Source organism: Mixophyes fleayi, chromosome 5 (genome assembly GCF_038048845.1).
Source record: "Mixophyes fleayi isolate aMixFle1 chromosome 5, aMixFle1.hap1, whole genome shotgun sequence".
Taxonomy (NCBI): domain Eukaryota; kingdom Metazoa; phylum Chordata; class Amphibia; order Anura; family Limnodynastidae; genus Mixophyes; species Mixophyes fleayi.
The window spans coordinates 268,867,139-268,874,650 of record NC_134406.1 but is presented as its reverse complement, the minus strand read 5'-3'; positions in this window follow the sequence as shown (position 1 = coordinate 268,874,650).

Sequence of the window (7,512 nt, the reverse complement as noted above, 5' to 3'; positions counted from 1 at the left end):
TTACTCCATCCTCCAACAGAGAATTAGAAAAGTGAATTCATCTTTCCATCTACAGAGACCTTAGATACTTAAAGATGATGAAAGAAACGTGAGTGGCTCGGTGACCGCCTGGACAGTGTACATCCTATTTAAAGGAAAAATAAAACAACCTTAAGAAAATAAATGGGGGGATATAATTGTATTTACTTTGTCTAAGCCTCATTTGTAATGTCTTTAATGTACAGCCTTCCATCTTCAAGGGTACTGTTACACACACACACACACACACACACACACACAGTCAGTCTAGGGATAATTTTGTCAGCAGCCAATTAACCTACTAGTATGTTTGTGGAGTGTGGGAGGAAACCGGAGCACCCAGAGGAAACTCACGCAAACACTGGGAGAACATGCAAGTCCACACAGATAAAGCCTTGGTCAGGAATCGAATGAGAGTGAAGTGCTAACCACTGAGCCACCATGCTACCCCAATATAAAGTTATATTTATTAGGGTGACCTGATATAATGACAGTAATATTATGTTGGTTATAATGCAAATATGTCTTCTTTGAGATCCTTGACTGCTCTCATATAGACCCTATTTTGAGAAACTGTACATTATAGAGCAATTAAGACAAGTATTTGACAATAATATAGATCAAAGAATGTGCATTATTGAGCTTAATAAAATACATGAAATAACTTTATGTTTATATGTCTACAATGCACTCTTCTACTCCTATCCTCCATGCTGCTCTCTGGAACAGGCAGCTTGTGACTGACAGTTTGGCAGACTTGCTTTTTTTTAAAAATATACTGTTTGGATTGGTGGATTCAAACACAGGGGCAGGGCCAGTGATGTCCAAACAGGTCAAAGGAATGTTGTCTCAGATTTTTGACCTGTATCAGATCCCATCAAGACATTGTCCGTAATAAGTGGGAGGAGATTCTGTTGTCTGTACTGGATTCTGTAAGTAAGACTTTATTGTATTCAGCAGAGCTGCATTGCAATAACTTTAAACAATATATTTTAACTTCATATATCTGAACATTTACAGTTTTGGAGTTTAGTGACCTATCAGGTTTCAATGCAGCTGTCACTGGCTATTAAGGGAGATTACATTAAAAGCAAATAAATTTAGAGCACTCAATTGTTGTCACTATTTTGCCTAATGAGCAGTGCATCTAATAAAGGCTGAATCCATCCACAGAACTTTGAGATAGTTCCAGCTATAACTGCCATATATACTGTATATGTTTCCTTTTAAGAATAGAACAGATGAGCAATTGTAACCGGCATGTACAGACTGGTTCAGCGTGAAGAGTTTAGTCAAAGGAGTTAATGGAGATTGATTGCCGTTTCTTGTCTTCTATTGTGTACATACTGTAAAAAGTCTACTGATGCACGTTACATTGACGATTTAAAAAAAAATACTGTCAATTTGAAAATACTGTAATATATAGTTTTGCAGTTTAAATAATATTTGCTATTGACCTTTAAACGGCTTATAGCTAAAACTTTTAAACATAACCTTTCCCAAAGCAGAATACAGAATGAATGATTGTGTATTTATCAACGGTAACAGAGGAAACATTGTTGGACGTGTAGTTGTAGATGATATGAAGGTAGCCAAGAGCCAGTACAATACTTGGTTGTATAATAAGAGGTATTAGTAGCAGGAAGTGGGACAGTATATTACTGCTTACTATAGGTCACTGGTAAGACCTCACCTCATACTGAGCACAGTTCTGGAAGCCCTATGTACAGTGAGATAGTAACAGAATAGAAAACATTCAGAGGAGAGCTGCTAACCTGGTGCGTGGTCTGCACAACAAAACATAGCATTAAAGACATTAATAGCTGAACATGCCCAGGTTAGAGGAGAGACAGGAGAAAGGAGATATGATAGAAACAATGAAATGTATCAAATATATTCAGGAAAGTAGTATTTTTAAAAATAAGACAATTGCCAGAAGAAGGAGACACACATAGAATTTGACGGCAGATAAGAACCACTTGGCCCATCTAATCTGCCCATTTTGTAACCTATGGTAGCCTCAAACCCTATTTGATCCTTAGTTCTTTGTAAGGATATCCTTATGTCTGTCCCAAGCATGATTAAACTGCTCTACTGTATCAGCCTATACCACCTCTGATGGGAGGCTATTCCATGTATCCACTACCCTTTCTGTGAAGTAGTTTTTCCTCACATTTTCTCTGAACCTACTTCCCCTCAGTGTCAGTGCATGTCCTCGTGTTCTAATACTTCTCTTCCCCCCATTGTCAGTGCATGTCCTCGTGTTCTAATACTTCTCTTCCCCCCAGTGTCAGTGCATGTCCTCGTGTTCTAATACTTCTCTTCCCCCCATTGTCAGTGCATGTCCTCGTGTTCTAATACTTCTCTTCCCCCCAGTGTCAATACATGTCCTCGTGTTCTAATACTTCTCTTCCCCCCATTGTCAGTGCATGTCCTCGTGTTCTAATACTTCTCTTCCCCTCAGTGTCAGTACATGTCCTCGTGTTCTAATACTTCTCTTCCCCCCATTGTCAGTACATGTCCTCGTGTTCTAATACTTCTCTTCCCCGCAGTGTCAGTGCATGTCCTCGTGTTCTAATACTTCTCTTCCCCCCATTGTCAGTACATGTCCTCGTGTTCTAATACTTCTCTTCCCCCCAGTGTCAGTACATGTCCTCGTGTTCTAATACTTCTCTTCCCCCCAGTGTCAGTACATGTCCTCGTGTTCTAATACTTCTCTTCCCCGCAGTGTCAGTGCATGTCCTCGTGTTCTAATACTTCTCTTCCCCTCAGTGTCAGTACATGTCCTCGTGTTCTAATACTTCTCTTCCCCCCATTGTCAGTACATGTCCTCGTGTTCTAATACTTCTCTTCCCCCCAGTGTCAGTACATGTCCTCGTGTTCTAATACTTCTCTTCCCCCCAGTGTCAGTACATGTCCTCGTGTTCTAATACTTCTCTTCCCCGCAGTGTCAGTGCATGTCCTCGTGTTCTAATACTTCTCTTCCCCTCAGTGTCAGTGCATGTCCTCGTGTTCTAATACTTCTCTTCCCCCCAGTGTCAGTGCATGTCCTCATGTTCTAATACTTCTCTTCCCCCCCAGTGTCAGTACATGTCCTCATGTTCTAATACTTCTCTTCCCCCCAGTGTCAGTGCATGTCCTCATGTTCTAATACTTCTCTTCCCCCCAGTGTCAGTACATGTCCTCGTGTTCTAATACTTCTCTTCCCCCCGGTGTCAGTACATGTCCTCGTGTTCTAATACTTCTCTTCCCCCCAGTGTCAGTACATGTCCTCGTGTTCTAATACTTCTCTTCCCCCCCAGTGTCACTGCATGTCCTCGTATTCTAATACTTCTCTTCCTTTGTAGAATGTTTCCCTCCTGCACCTTGTTATAACCCTTGATATATTTGAATGTTTCTATCATGTCCCCTCTTTCCCTTCTCTGCTCTAAACTATACATATTAAGATCTTTTAGTCTTTCCAGGTAAGTTTTGTGCTGTAGGCCATGCACCATTTTAGTTGCCCTTTGTACAGTCTGTAATGTATTACATCCTTCTGGAGATACGGCCTCCAGAACTGATCACAGTATTCTAGATGAGGCCGTACCAATGACCTATACAGTGGTATTATTACTTCTTTCTTTCTGCTACTGAATCCTCTCCCTATGTAACCAAGTATCTGACTTACCTTCCTCATTGCTTTGTTACATTACTTACCTGCCTTTACGTCACCTGAAATAGTGACTCCTAGATCCCTTCCCTCCTCAGTAGTTTCCATTATAGTGACATTAATACTATATTTAGCCTGTGGGTTTTTGAGACCCAATTAGAAAGGATGATAGAGCCATCAATCTCCAGGCTGTTGTGTTGGGAACTCATACAGTAAAAGAATTCACAGCTACATATAGTTATTATTAAGACTTAGAACCATTTAAAAAATACAAATAAAAAATAAATATCCCCTCTAAACACACTCACGAGAGGTACCTGTAGGTCAGTTTTGGGAAACTACAAGTCCCAGCATACCTTTCCAGCAAAAAGCTGCTATATATTGGCAAAGCCTGCTGGGATTTGTAGTTTCACAACACCTGGAGTGTCACAGGTCAGCCAAAACTGCTGTAGGTCATGTGCTGCTGCTTCCTGTCACTCTGTAAATTGCAGAACAAAAGGAAACCTGATACCAATAAGAAAAGACAGTTTACACTTATCAAACATTAAACATATCACGGTATTCTAATAATTTTATTGCTCACATATAAATCCATTTCAAAACAACACCTGTGATGCCCAAACTCTCGCAATCATATGCAAACCATATATATATACTTGCCCAATCTCCTGGAATGTCTGGGAAACTCCCAAATCTCGGATAGGCCATTCTCTCGCCTCCTGCTCACTTCATATTGAAGAGGGCGAGATGGGGGCCAAAATGACGCATTTCACCGCACTCTGTCCCCCTTTGCACTTACAATTCACTTCCCCTCTCTCCTAGAGGGGAAAAATATAAAGTTGGCAGTAAATATAATTAAATATAAAGTTTAGGAATGCTGAAGCTTCTGCCGGATAAATTTAACATGGAATATATGTGTTGCAAGTTAGATCCATCTTTAAAACTCCCCTTTGTATAAGTTCAAATAGTTCAATTCATAGAGTTCTGTTCACTGTGTCTCCTTAGAGGAACCAGTTTTGCACAAGATAAATTACACAGACATACGTCTGGTCACCTGAGTCCTGGTAGGTTCTCCCTGACCAAAGAACTCCCCGATACGGGGGATCCACAGTTCTGTGACTTGGGGCAAAGGGGCCAAAAATTTATTTTTTGGTAGCGTTCGCCTTTAATCTTTAAAGCGAGGTCTGCTGCTTATTTTGTGCATAACTTTGTAGGTTTTTTTTATTTGGGAACTACATACTTTAAGGAAGTGGATTGCATCTTTTTCCAAAACCAAACCATACCTTTCTTTTTTTAAATTATATTATTTGTTCATGGAGGTGATAAATCTGTGGTCTGCAAATTGAAATCACAAGGAAATCAGGATTTGGGTGCTAATTCTTTCTACACCCCATAGTATTCAGCTGAATTATTAATTATTCCTAGATTCTAATGTTGAACTATTCAATATAATGGAGTCTAGTTACACTCATATAAAATATCTATGAAAATCATTTGTTTAAAATTTAAAGCCTAGAAGCATGGAAAGGATACAACTGTTTGTTAGATCATAATGTCATAATTGTGCTCTTGTACTGTTGCTTTTTCCAACTTATACAGAACTATAAAGTGATTTTTAAAGTCTGGCCCTGCAGCAAAATTTCATATGGCTCACCCGTGCTCCATCATAAAGTCATACCTAATACCTGCTTCATTGCATTAGTAGCAATTTAGCTCATTAAACTGAATTACATATTCAGTAATGTTATCCTCATTATTCACCAAGTCATATAATTACTGGATCTATGTGTTATGATGCCATATTAAGTTTGTACTTTAAGGCAAGGATCTGCTTCTCTGCGTCTACAGGGAAAGACACCAACAGAAATTGCAGTACAAACCGATGACCAATTTTTATTATGCTGATTAAGCAGTAATAGCAACACTGACACTGTGTCTTAGGACGCAGCCCATACAGCATTAAAATATGGGGACTTAGTTGTCAGGTTTGGGGATATTTTAACGGTAATTCTGCTCCGAGATCTCATAATCTCAGGACAATGGGACACCAGTTTCTCATAGTAAGGACCCCTCCCCTCAGGTATCAGAGTGGCATAGTCCAGAATTCGGGACTCTCTCCCGCCCCTTCCCTAAGTGTTTCTCCTATAGTTGATTCTTCTAACCCAAGACAGGAAGATTTTGGATTTTAGAGCTGGATGCATTTTCACTTACCTAGGAAAAGGCTAAAAATCATACTTATGTGCTTTAAATATACTTTATATATATATATATATATATATATATATATATATATATATATATATATATTTATATATATATATATATAATGCGGTGAACAGTTTTATAAACAGGACAGAATATTGTCTTGACAGTTATTAATAAATGCAAAACTCGCATTTTCTATATTACATGTAAATGTTCCACATCTGTTATTTACCCCTTTAAAAAGAAATAACAATCTTATTTCCAGCAATAGTCCAAATGGAAATGTCAATTAAGCACAGTGGCTCAGTGGTTAGCACTTCTGCCTCACAGCACTGGGGTCATGAGTTGGATTCCCAACCATGGCCTTATCTGTGAGGAGTTTGTATGTTCTCCCTGTGTTTGCGTGGGTTTCCTCCGGTTTCCTCCCATACTCCAAAAACATACAAGTAGGTTAATTGGCTGCTATTAAAAAAAGTTGACCCTAGTCTCTCTCGATCTGTGTTTATATTAGGGAATTTAGACTGTAAACTCCACTGGGGCAGGGACTGATGTGAATGAGTTCTCTGTACAGTGCTGCGCAATTTAGTGGCGCTATATATATAAATAAATAAATGATGATGATGATGAAGTATGGAGGATAGATGGTTGAGACCTGATATATTACAGCCGCGATGAGTCGGAGGGGTCATCGTGCAATCGACCAGCCAGGAGCTGGTAGCTAGTGCTGCCGAAAGTCATCATCATCATCATCATCATCGTTGTGTGTTGTTGCACCGGCCCTTCCGTGCTTGCATGAGGCATCCTAAATGGCGTATCTGCAGACCTGTCCGCATATGACTGTGTCGCAGTTATATGAGCGCTCAATGTGTCCCCCTCCAGCCTTGTTCAGCTTCCCCAGGCTTAAAGTGACTCAAGTCAAATCAAAATCTATATAGAGGCCATTGTGTAAGCATTTACTGTGTGCATGACAAGTACAAAAATACTTATCTTACACAAAACAAATTGACATATGTCCAATGCTAAACGCGCCCCACGTTAAGCACTACCTCCATGGACGCTACCAGTAAATAGTAAATTGACTTTGTGCTAGAGGGGGGACTTAGCCGGGGGTTACTGGAGTCATCCCAGCATGGTGAATTACAGTGGGCTTCATTATACATCTCCAGGGGCGAACGCAGGGTTTAGAAGGGGGGGTTTCCGCCCCCCCGGGAAAAAAAAAATAGCGCGAGAGAGATTCCATTTCAGCGAGGCTGAATGCTACAGCAGCCGCGGCGCTGTCAAGAAGCATCCGCGGCAGTGCTGTATTATACTACAATACAGCACTGCCGCGGGCGCTTCTTTGACAGCGCCGCGGCTGCTGTACAGTATCGTTGGTTCCCGGAGGGGAGGGGTTTCTGGAGAACCAGAAACCCCCCCTGCGTGCGCCATTGATCTCTGAGAGTTGTAGCGATGTATAATGATTGTCACCGCACTGCTAATACATAGACCCCTAAGTGCTGGAAGACAATTGACCATCAGAGGACCACCAAAAGGGGAGCTTATTTGTCTAATACATTGGGTCTTGGACTGTGGACCCCCGCCGTTCACTAAATACGAATACATGTGTTTGGATCATCATCATCATCCCCATTTATTTATAT